Source organism: Fistularia commersonii, chromosome 30 (genome assembly GCF_037954325.1).
Source record: "Fistularia commersonii isolate RoL2024-O1a breed Wild chromosome 30, RoL_Fcom_v1.0, whole genome shotgun sequence".
NCBI classification, from domain to species: Eukaryota; Metazoa; Chordata; class Actinopteri; order Syngnathiformes; family Fistulariidae; genus Fistularia; species Fistularia commersonii.
In genome coordinates this window covers 7,882,156-7,894,922 of record NC_141313.1, presented here as the reverse complement: position 1 = coordinate 7,894,922, position 12,767 = coordinate 7,882,156, and positions in this window count along the sequence as shown.

Here is a 12,767-nt window from a genome sequence, read left to right as displayed (position 1 = left end):
AAATATAAATATAAATATAAATATGTGGTAGGTAGAGATGGAGGTTGAGGGGCAGTGCAAAAATACATTTTTGTTATGCGTGCAAGAGCAGCATCAACAACTTGTGTATGTCTGCCACTTTTCCTAATATTTGTGCTAAAAGACCCCCTCTTCACTTTTACTCTTATCCACTGTATTTCGTGTGAACATAAAGGTCTTTTCAAAAACAGTCTTCGCGGATGCCTCGCTGCCAAAAAGCCATTCCTCTAATGTAGAATCAAGGCCAAGTTACTCATCTATGCATGAAAACACAAGAGCTGTGGAAAATGGCAGCAGGTGGTCTGGACTGATGAGTCAAAATCCCAATTATTTGGCGCCAGCAGAAGGAAGCCTGTTTGCCAAAAGCCTGGAGTCTGTAGGCAGTGTCCGTGGCGGATGTCGTTTCGTAGGTCCGGGTCAGAGCGGGTCAGTTATACCGCTTTCCCAATCGTTGTTTTTTTGCAAATGTGCAGTCAGCCCCGGAGAAGAGCTGTGCTCGGTGACAATGAGAACGGAGAGTCCGGAGAGTCCGGCGGCAGATGGCAGAACCCCTCGGAGTCCCGATCTCAACACTTTCCGCTCAGCCTTTCATTGCATAACAGAGGCACAAAAACCCGAACATACACAAGAAAATCGGTGCTCTATTAAAGCCGCCGATCCTGGCAATTCCATTTTAAATTGAATTTATTGTGAATTATGGGAACGTTTCCTGACCGACATCAATGTTAACCTTCACTCCTGAAACGCACTTCCGGTTTTCAGAGGATTCCCTTATATATTTCCGTATATATCATATATCATTTCCACTTGTCACGCTAGCTCTCATCTCCGCAATATTTTCCATCCAGTTGTTTTTTCAATCATTTGTTTCAGTTTTTTCTTGTGCTTTTCTTTAAAGGAGACGCATGCATTTACGAGGCTGACGGGGACAAAAAAAAAAAAAAATCACTATGAATCGACTATTTCCAGGGTAGACCGTGTGGTTTGCTTTCCGGGCGGCAAATAGCTGGACTTTGCTTCCCTCCCTCCTTCCATCGTGCAGCGTTCCTTATTTCCAGTCTTACCAGTAACCCGAGTCTCGAGAATTCGATTACAACTGGAGGAACATCGATAATGGCGATTTTATTTTCTTCCACTGTGACCTGGAAGATTCTTTTCCATTGGATACACACCCACTCCCACACACACACTAACCTTTTCCCTCATGCTGCTGGAAAACCTCCTGCTTGTATCTTAGATGCCGATTGGCCCTCGCAGCTCAACCAATACAAAGATCTCAAATAGACAGCAGAACATTTCTGACGGTGAAAAAACAAAATGTCCCTCACCTGCGGCTATCTATTCAAACAGATTAATTTGGCATTAATACACGCGTGCATGCGTGCGTGCATGTGTGTGCGTGTGTGTGTGGCCCCAGGTGCCCATTAAGTCCCTGTCTGGTCTGCCAGTCATTCAGGCATCAGATCAGCTGATGGGGCTGGATCGATAATCCGGCAGGCAGACTCTCTTCATTAGGAGTCCCCGGGGCCAGTCCACCTGCCACTCTCTGGCAGCGGCCTCGGAGCCTCGCCTACGCTGTGCTGGGTGCTGTGTCTCCATCGTTTGCACGTCCGCTTCCTGAAAGCATGCTGTCGAAAAGGAAAAAGAAGAGGAAGATACATACCGAGCCCGCCACTCTGCTCACATCCATCACGTCTTGTTTTGGCATCCGCGGTGGATGATCGGAGAGGTTATGAGAGGTTGTTTATTTCAGGTGATATTTGTCAGCCCCGGTGCAGCGGCACATCATAACCGTGTAATTCACATTCAGAAACAAAGGAGCGTAAAAGCAGCGGTGATAAAAATGGAAAATGAGGACACGATCCAGAGATGGGAAAATGTCCACTGACTGTAAGTAACTTGAGCCATTCCTGGACTTTGTAGATATTTGAATGGCACATTAACTACTCATTCATTCATTAGCTATACTGCTTATCCTGTACAAAGGGTTGCTGGGAGCGCCTGGAACCTAGCAACGCTGTCATTGGACGAGAGGTGGGGTTCACCCTGGACCGGTAGCCTGGCGATCACAAAGGCCACATATAGAGACATACCACCATTCACTCCCGGACCCCACGTTAACCGCGGTTTAATTGAAATAATGATAGAATCAGTCGTTTTCAATAACTCGTTTGAAAACGACTGCAGCATAGAAATATCTGTTACAATGAAGCAATCAATTTAGAATCAATAAATTGGGATCTCGTTACCGTCACTTGAAGGGGCTTTACATAGCCGAGCTGACGTGTAGGACAAAACGAGGTTTTGCGCAGCATCTCTACCACAGGTTTGAAGGGCTGATCAAAAGGCTGCTGCGGAGAGCGGCTTGGAAATAATCTGGAGGACACATGCCGACGATCCTTGGGTGTTGCACGGAGGTGTAATGGCCGTGCCACTTTAGCTTAATGAAGGCCGGTTGATGAAGTTGGAATTAGGCGGTGGGAGAGTCCTTGGCTGTTCCATGAGGCTGCGCCTGGAGCGGTCCTACTTTCATTCATTTCATATATTCCCTTTCCCCATAGAGTTATAAATAACATAAATCCTACATATCATCGCCTTCTTTAAAATCAACCTAAATGCCTAAATCAACTCCTTATCCAGCACATGCTCAGTGTTTTGTGCTTTTTGAGAAACTCGAAAAAACAATTGGGCGATTATTTTAAGAGGGCGACGATATTTAATAGACAACATGCTTTGGGTATCATACACATCTTACGCGGCAATGGAAACGCCCTCTTATTAGACGCCAAATACAACAAATGGAGGTTTCACACAATGTTGTTTCAAAGCGTCTTGTACAGGACAGTATTCACCCATTCACACACCGATGGTGGCAGAGTCGCATCATCAGGAAGCAACTTGGGGTTCAGCGTCGTCCCCGAGGGCATTTTGAACAAACCGCCGATGTTTTGATTTGAGGGTTGACCAAATTTGTTTGCGGAGGAGGCGCTACAGATGCAAGTATGTTTTTTTTTTTTTTTTATGTGTATACAAAAGTAACATCGAGTGGCCCATCAAACCCATACAAGCGTTTTAAAGGGGAGCCATTGTGATAGTCGTCCACAAAAGGGCCCGAGGTCGGAGACCTGATAGCGTCCCTGGACTCCATCCGGGAGGCCTGGGGAGAGAAACACAACCGCAGGCAATTAGCACATCATCTGACAGTGTGAGACTTCTCCTCCCCGCGACTCCGCTGAAAGATTTCCTGAGCCCCGCGGCGCAGAAGCCCCCTCAGTCAGAAAGGTCAGCCGTCTGGCTCCGGCCCGCTGCAGTCACCTGCTCTGGCATTCAGCGGGAACCAGAAGGTGATTTGTTAATTTTTAACAGGGACGAAATCGAAACCGGTCGGGGGGGGGGGGGGGGGGGGGGGGCTGATGCGCAACCCCGTGCTCTCGGCGACGTTTCATCCAGTTCTCTCCTTTTTATCCCCGCCGCTGTCGTGTCCCATCACCATCTATTAAAGTTACAACGTAAAAATACACCTTAAAATCTGCTGCCACGTCTCCCCTGGAAATATTTTTGTCACTTGGGTTTATTTTCAGCAGCACCAGAACGATCAAAGGTATATTAAAGGAGGCGGCGGTGCGTTTCTACCGTCCTCTTCGTCTTTCCGCAGCTAATCGTTGCCGCTTGTCACTTTGATCTGAGATGAAACCACTCTATAGAATATATAGGCTACAACGCAGTATGGATTGGAGTATTTATAGTGGATCCGGAAGCTTAAAGGACATTATTAGAGCCGTGATGAAAGCGGAAGGAAAGAGCGGATCTGAAAGGAAAGGGAAATATTACAGATCAACCCGTTGCCTCGGCAGAGACGGGGCCCGATGGTAACTTACGCAAATCTGCATCGAATGAAGGGTCGATGAGTCCAACACAGCAGTGTAAGGAGCTGACTAAACACAAGAATGTAAATACTTTTTAGTTGATCAGGAGCATATGAGATTTTTGTGTTATTATCTACAAAATCCTCATTTTGAATCATTGACAAAACGTCTGCACGTTCCAGTGACAGAGGGTGATGAAAGCATGTCGAGGAAAGACTGATGTGAGACGAAATGGAAAAAACCTGAATCTTTAATTGTGTTTTTGTTTTACTTAAAAACGCACAAAAAAAACGGTGGCTCAAATAAAGAGGCAGACCTGACGTCCTGTTGCAGGAGCCGGGTCAAGTGCATAGCAGTCCTCCGATTGGGTATCACCTGCAGACGCAGATAATGTAGGGTGAAATGATAAATAAGGAAATAAAATGCTTGGAATAGAGCTATGGGATTGTGCGCATGTGGTCATAAACTCCAACCTGAATTAGCAAATTAGCTTGTTTGTGAAATATATCATACAACTTTCTTGCTATTACTACACATTTTCATAAGCGTAAACAGGTTTAACGTCTGCAGAAGGATTGTTTTTTCACCGACACCCTGCTGCACCAAGCTATAGAAGCGTCTCAAGTCGGTTAAATCTGTTGTAATTAAGCGATTCCGGCAGGCACTGACTCCCTTAGGTGTAACTGCTTGTGGAGAAAAGTTGAATAATTTGCAGCTGCATTCTACGATTCTGAAATTCCATTTCCCCCCCTGGAATATGAACAGGAATAGAAGGAACACCCCACGGTTTCTTATATTGTTCCCGTTCCCTCTCCAACTTGTGTTCGGACACCGATCGATCAGCGATTCTTCTCCATCCCTGCTGGGGTTGGAGGAGGGGGCGCTGCTAAAATCACTCCAGATGTAGTCTCACGGTGGCCCGGAGTGATGTATTCTCAAATATGGAGGGCATTGATTCTCCGCCCTGGCACGCCGCAATTTTTCACAGCTCCCCTTCACGTAGCTTACATCCACAGAATAACTCTTTAATGCGCCCCTATGAGATAAAAACACTTCCACAGGCGATTAACCATTCTGCCCCAGTCCCATTCATTTCACTTCATCAGATTACTTGATTGCTTGTTAAATGGACTCCCTCTCCCCGCAGGGAAATATACTGTATGTATTTCCTCCGGACAAAATGAGATGTGGTCGACGTATTTTCCCTCCACGCTGTGTGTTTAAGACATTCAATCAACTGCTGTTCGCATCGGTTAATCCTTTCTGACGTCCGTTTCACATCCTGGTTTGTCGGAGTGGCCCAGAGCTATTTCGGAGGTTCTGGTTGGAGCAGTGGAATATCAGGAGAAGTGATCCAGATCTTGACAACAAAACCAGTGGAGCGAACAGATGAGCCGTTGCAAGTATTCGGGACCGGCAAACAGACTTGAATCCGGCCTTTTACTGTATAACTCGAAGTGTATTTTCTACAAGCAGATCAGCGCCGATAACTGCTAAAACCCGCTATTCATTCATTCGTGCAGTCATTCATTTATTATATATACCTCTTATCCTGCACTAGGGTCACAGGGGAGCCTATCCCGGCCGTCATTGGCTGAGAGGCGGGTTTCATCCTGGGCCGGTCGCCAGTCGATCGCAGGGCCACATACGGACACATACAAGCAGAGGCGGCCGGCCCATTAGGCAATATAAACAAATGCTAAGGGTGCCACGGCCTCCAGGGGGCGTCACAAAATCGGGAAAAAAAATCCCTTCCAACATAATAATATTAAAACTAGTTACCACATTTAACCCTGGGAATGGAAGTGAACATTGGTTCAAATGAAAAGCAATGTCCAATTAGCATTACTACAAATAATATCACAAAAAGACCCTCTTTCTCCTTCTTGCTCTCTGTGGGGGGAGAGGCTAGTTAGTTTATTACTGAGTTTATTACTGCTATGATCACTTATTCAGTTATTTTCAGGATTTCTATTTTGTGATATGGGGATTTAAATTGTATGTTTTTCAGATTTTTTTGTATTTATTTATTTGGTCATTTGTAAAACATGTAAATTGGTTGACACGTTATCTCATAAATTAAAGAAAAAGGTAAAACTACAACTATTCGATTTCTCTTATACGCATGTTTAAACTGCTGATGGGAAAATCTCCCATTGGCCCTTCATCCAGAGCACTAGCTCTTAACCTTGTTAGAGGTACTGAACTCAACCAGTTTCATATGTGCATTCACCGAACCCTCCTGTATTGGAAAAATAAAATATGATTTTTTTCAAATTCAAGACATAGGTACAGTATATGTTTTACTGTTGCACAAAATGAACCGTACATCAACGTCACTGTGTTTAAAGAAACCAGCAAAACATGATTTTTACATGAAAACAAGAAATAATAATGAATACTTACTACAAATCAGTGTGACTTCTGCTGTTGCCTTTGAGAGACCATTTCAGAAATGTGTGGCTTCACCTTGGCAAGTGCCACTCTCGTGTCATTTTGGCAAGGAAGTGTTCCCTTAGTTTTGCTGGTGCTAGACGAGAATCGCTCAATTTGGCATCGTGAATCAGGCTGACTCCCATCACGTTCCGTTATACATGTGTCTCCATATTGTACATGCCCGTCTAACCACTTTCTTTTAGCTCCACGTAATTAGTATGAAGGGATTAAAATATTAAAAAAGAAATCACACAACGTATTATCGTGACAGTAACAAGTTGACTACTGAGCGCACAGAAATCCCTGCAGCACAGATAGACCAAGATATGTAACGTGATCAACGGCAGCCAGTGACGGCCAAGCGGGACGTGTCATCAGGAATAATGAGTCGGGTGTGTGTCTTCACCTCCACCGAACCTCTGAGACCGACTCACCGAACCCTTTGGGTTCGATCGAACCCGGGTTAAGAACCACCGATTCACTCTCTCGTCCCCAAATCAAATAGAGACATACCGGCGGCACACTTTGTTTAAGCAACCAGGATGTAAAAACACTAGTTCAATATTTCAAATTCATAAAAAAAGCATTCGGGGCCTCTCAGCCAGAAGCAATATGCATCATGAATAGATAAATGAATGAAAGCGGAAACCTCGAGCCGTTTCTGTGATGGAAACAGCCGTCCACAATGCTACTCGGACCCTCACTAAAGCCCACGAAATCAAAGTAAGAACACCGAAATTGCTAACATTTCAGGCAACTTGTTTTCGTTTCATTCTTTAGCTTGCTGAAATGTTTTTACCCGTGCGCACAGATCAGGAGAACGCCGGCAAGGGGAGCGTTGAAAATGGTGTCGAGGGCTGAATGGAGTGTCGCCGCTACTTCAAGTGGGGAGCTGCCAGGCCATTTTCCAGAAAATCTTTTCTTTTTTTCTTGGCAGCAATTCACGCGTCAACCATTTCCAAATACAAGAAAGTTTTCAGGGAATGAGCCTCTAGCCGCTTCAGCTGCACAGATGTTCCCCTCCCCGCTGCCGCCGCCGTGAAATTCCAGGACAGGGGGGCATCTAGACTCAAGGAAGCGAGCCGCGTGACAACTGGATTTTCATTTTTGAATGAGGGACCAAGTGGCAGGTGGATGGGAGGTTTTTTTTTTTTTTGCTTCTGTTTTACTCCAGCTAAGCTAACCGTGTCTGAATGCAGCCCTGAAACCCATCCTAAAAATCCATTCTGTGTTTACCGGTATCGATTGCTTCTCGCCACAAACCCCGTTCCGAAAATACATATAACTATTTCTTTCAAAAAAAAAAAAAAAAAAATCCTGTCCTCAGAAGGCAGGGTCGTCTCCGGTCGGAGGCTGCTTTTCTCATCCGTCTCCTCAAGAGCTGCAACAAGTCCTACACCTTGACTTCCTCCATATTCGGAGTGTGAGAGACACCGATATGGTTTTTTTTTCCGCCAAGTGTGATGAAATTGAATTCTCTCCTCTCTTGAGGGACTTTCTCATTCAGGGGGAGGCAGGAGGGGCTGGCGATGCGGGTCAAATGAACAGATCCCTTGCTGTCTGGGTGTAGCCATGTGCGAATTGAATGCCTCATCCTTGCGAAGGCACTGTCGGCTGCCCACGTTAATGGTGATGGCTTCTAAATGCAACACACACACAGGGTGTGAGTATATTCAACAACCTGACACATAGGCTTTTAGCATTACCATATTCTTGGATGGGTCTGAAAGGAAATGTTTTTTTTTTGTAATAATTATTTTCCAGCCAGTAAATTAATAACAGCGGTATGTTAATCTTATCTAGCGGTGCAGAGGCAGCGGGTAAGAAACTAGGGAGGGGGGGGGTGGGATGGAGGGATAAACAGACACGCTCCAACCATCTGAGGACCAGCTAATGTTTTTTTAAGAGAACGGCAGCACTTAGAGTTCTTTAGCAGTCGCCAAGTCTTGAAAAATTAAAGAAAAAGCCCCCCAAAAAACAACTAAAGAACAAATCCGTCGCCGTCTCTGCATTATTCATTCCCGAATGTGGCGGTGATGATGATGATGATGTGAAGCTCGGTCAGACAAGCAGATACCCCCGCTAGATGCTTAACTCCGATGAATGCGACACAAACACAGAAAAAAAAACACTATTATTCATCTATGTCAGCGCACTAAACCAGAGTTGGTCGAATATATTCATCACCTCCTGTAACTCAAAATCTTCTTTCCCGCAAACCCAACAATATCTGCTTGTTAGGTCACTCTGTCTGAAACCTTCCGGTTTGTAGTAACACATACAGTGACGATTACACAAAGCTGGAAATTTGGGGGAACAACGGGGAGAATGAGATGGAGTTCATGCCGAACCATCTCAACGAAGAGATTTATTGCTTTGAACTTTCCCGCAGACGCTCGGGGTTCCTGGAATATTAATCCCGATAACTCGGGTGACCCTCTGACATTTTCATCCATTAACTCCTTGCCAGCTGCTCCTCACAAAAAATAAATGATGAACGATTTAAAAAGATGCCAGTTTCTGAGTTTGTATGATCTTTCTAGAACAGGGGTGGGTGATTATTTTGGCTGCTGGGCCACATTTCTTATTTAATTTTTATGTGCGGGCCAACTAGGTATCATGTAAATTGAACAAAATGTAAATTGATTGTAATTTAAATATTTATATTTTTTTGGGATGCTATTTCAACTTTAAAATTATCAATGATCATACAAATGTATTGACATTATTTTGTATGTAATCATCTGTACAAAATGAAACAAAAGGGAAAATATACGTTTCTTAATTCAATATTGATTGAAAATACTTATTAAAATATTCAAACAAAATAGTTTGGCGAGCTGGATAAAAAAGCAAAATGGGACTGATGTGGCCCGCAGCCCAGGTCTGTTCCCAGAAAGTTCGGTTTAGTCATAACTTAGCGCTGCACAGGTAAAAAACCTTGAAGGTTCCAACACTTGCCATTATTTTGTTAATTCATTCATACATACAATCATTATTTATTCCGCTTATCCTGCATACAGATTTAATGAAGCCTATCCCAGCCATCACTGGGCAAAAGGCAGGTTTGACCCTGGACGGGTCATTCTCAATCACAGGGCAACATACAGACATACAACCACTCATCCTCTTTCAATAATCATATCGAAACATACAACAATTCATCCTTTCATTCACAAGTCATACAGAGACATACAACATTCAACCATTCGCCCCCTGATTATAGACCCCATATAGACATGTAACATTCACGCTCTCGTTCTGAAGTTATACAGGAACATGCAACTGTTCACACTTTGATTTGTAAGTCATATACAGACATAAAACCAATCATTATCACACTTACATGTCCCTAAATGATCTTTGAATGAGGGGATGCATTGTTTTATGTCAACATTCCTACTCATACGTCGTATAGACTTAAAACCATTCACTCTGTGACCGTGAGTGGAAACTCCTGCAGACATGGGTTGACTACAGAGACTCGACAAACTTCGGGATTGAACCAGGAACCTTGTTTCTGTGAGGCAGAAGAGCCAACCACTGCACCGCAGTGCTGCCGCTGCTGAATATTAGGCGTCTTAAATTATTCACGATGTTACAAATTTGGCTTGTAGAACCAGCCTCTTAAAATCTGATGCCCCAAATGAAATTTTACGCATCCATCAATGAATCTGGAAAAAGATGAACAGCCTCCGTCTTGCCAGAAAACATCATTTACCACAGTAACGTGCAGGGAGAAGATGAAAAACATGTCTTTGATTGAAGGGAGAACTGGAAATGATCGATTTGTGATCATGACTCCTACAGTTTGATAGCAGCCGTCAATAACAGGCTGCAAATAAGTCACAATACAAAAACACGCAGGAGATTCACAGAAGACACCACATTGCCTGGACCTGTGAATAAGAGTGAATAGTTGCGTGTCGCATGTGGTGTTTGAATGGGTGAATGTGTTTTTTGTATCTATATGAGGTGTGAATGAGTGTGAATATTTGTATGTATCTATATGACATGTGCATGAAAGAGTGAATGGTTGTACGGCTCTATATGTTGCTCTGGTGACCGGTCCGGGGTGAACCGCTGCCACCCTGAATGTAGCATAAGCAGCATAGATTATGAATGAATGAATGACTATTCAGCAGACACAAGTGCCAGTGTGAAAACTTGATGTCATCAGACCCCAAACAGCCAAATCCACAAGTGAAATATTTGCAAATCTTGTGTAATAAGGTCCCATTATCCCATTATTTTAGTTCCTTATTTGTTTTCACGCAGGTCTTTTATTCATGCCCTCCTCGGCCTGTGCGCCGCCGCCGCCAGCCCCCCTCCACTCCTGGTTAACTCACTCAAGCATCTACAAATCGAGGATACCCAGTAGCAGCACAATAATTGATCAACGTGTTGTCGTCCTCCGTCGGCAGCAAAGCGCCTGCAGTCAGAATCCTCCGTGTAGCAAATGTCAAGCGACTCATTACCAGCCTTCGTGCATTGATGTCCCTAACAAAGCTCCGGTCCACTCATTTACTGCTGCTCTAGCTGCAGGGACGCTAATTGAAAAGATACATTACTCAAACGTTTTTTGTTATGAAAGTCAAATATCGTCGCGTTTCAATGCGAAACACTCGTTTTAACCGCTCGGGAAGCAGCCAAGTTTATCAAGTTTGGAGGCCAAAGTGAAAAGGACATTTCCTACGTGTTGATTACCATCTGAACTTGCTCAGGTCTGGAAGGTCACATGTCTAAAACACAACAGAGATGAATTAGGTGGCCATGATACAGCCACCATGAGAAGGTCAGATCGCATTCCCATATGGAAATCGCGAAGTAACAACTCTCTTGTTGTTTATTGGTTCAATCATTCATTATCCATACCCTTTATACTGCGCTCAGAGTCGCACGAAGCTTGAGCCTATCCCAGCTGTCATTAGGCGAGAGGCGGGGTTCTCCCAGGAATGCTAGTTCTTGACGTTGTGTCTTTTCTATGCAATATAAAAAAGGTCTTGCGAGTCAGGTTTAATTTCTTGATTGTTTTTCGCCACATCTTTTTGTAGGCGATTCGTTGACTGACAGGTTCGGACGCCGTCAATTAAATCACATGTGATGGCGTTCGATATTTGAAAAAAAAAAAAAAAAATGGAACGTTCTGTCTACATGCCATACCCTAAGCTGAAACATATTCTGGATTTGCAACTTTTGTTGAGTGAGTTCAACTCCAACGGAAAGACAGAGGGAGTAAATCGAGTCGAATAAGCAACAAGCTTCTCCCTTTGATGCTGAATTGGCTGCTTCCACAGACAGGGATTAGATCAGCCGCTTCCTACACTGGAGCCCGCTTAAAAAAAAAAAAAAGTCGAGACATGTGAAACCGGCCCCTTAAGTATCTGGATAATTCTCTCCATGCTCGCTGTGCTGTGTGGTATTTTGGTTTCAAATCAGCGTTGTTGAATATTTCTGTGAATCCATAAAAACGAATATCTAACCTTGTCGTACGCTCGTAGACGCGTGACCTTTTCTCCTTCCTCGCATCAGCTAGTGCGACTCCAGTCGTAATTAGTTACATTTTCAAAGTATTTTCCCCCGTGCCGATCGAATGGACGCCTTTCTTGCTTTTTGCAACAAGATGCGAACAGATTGGGTGCCAGGCGGAGGCGGCTGCGTGAGAAAAGGCGACACTATCTCCGTATCTAGGGCTCACATGTTTACCGCGCCGTCTGAAGTCCCTCCTGAAAGTAAAAGTGTGTCATCTAATGTATGCAGCCAGCAGCCACTGCTCCTGAGCTGTTCTGGGTATTGGGGATTACATAAACTAAACCGACATGCGGTGCAGAATTGGCCTCCTATCTACGTGTGTGTGCGTGCACGCGTGCATGTGTGTGTTCGCGGCTCCTCCCATGGTTTTTCTCTGGCTCCCTGACAACTGAAGCCCGAGCACATCCAAAGACACGAGCCATGCCGAGCCTTGTTTCGCATTATCATTAAAGACACATATTGGCTATAAGAGACTGTAGGGCTGCATGAACGCCTCACCGGATCAAAAACCGAGGCCTACTCCGCCGCGCACGGAGATTATAACGCGCTGCTTTTTTTTCCTGTGGACACGTTGACAGAAATTCGGGGTATCTTAAAAGCACACCGGCTGTTTTTACCCGTACGGCACGTTTCACGTGGATGCGCCCAAGAGATTAGGATGAGGCGGTGCTAGGAAGACAGAAATCACAGCCTTCTGCGTGGATTCTCATTTTGCTTCTCAGGAAGCGACGGCGTGGCACGGAGGCAGCGTTCGTCAGAGTGAGATTTCTGGCGAGCGTTTCTTAGGAGCATGTCATCCCGCACGAGACACAAATCAACTTATCTCACGCGGTTCTTTAATTTGTGCCATCCCATTGTTTTTTTGTTTTTTTTTTAAGCGTATGGTAGCAACAGGTTTGGAGATGTGTAGCACAA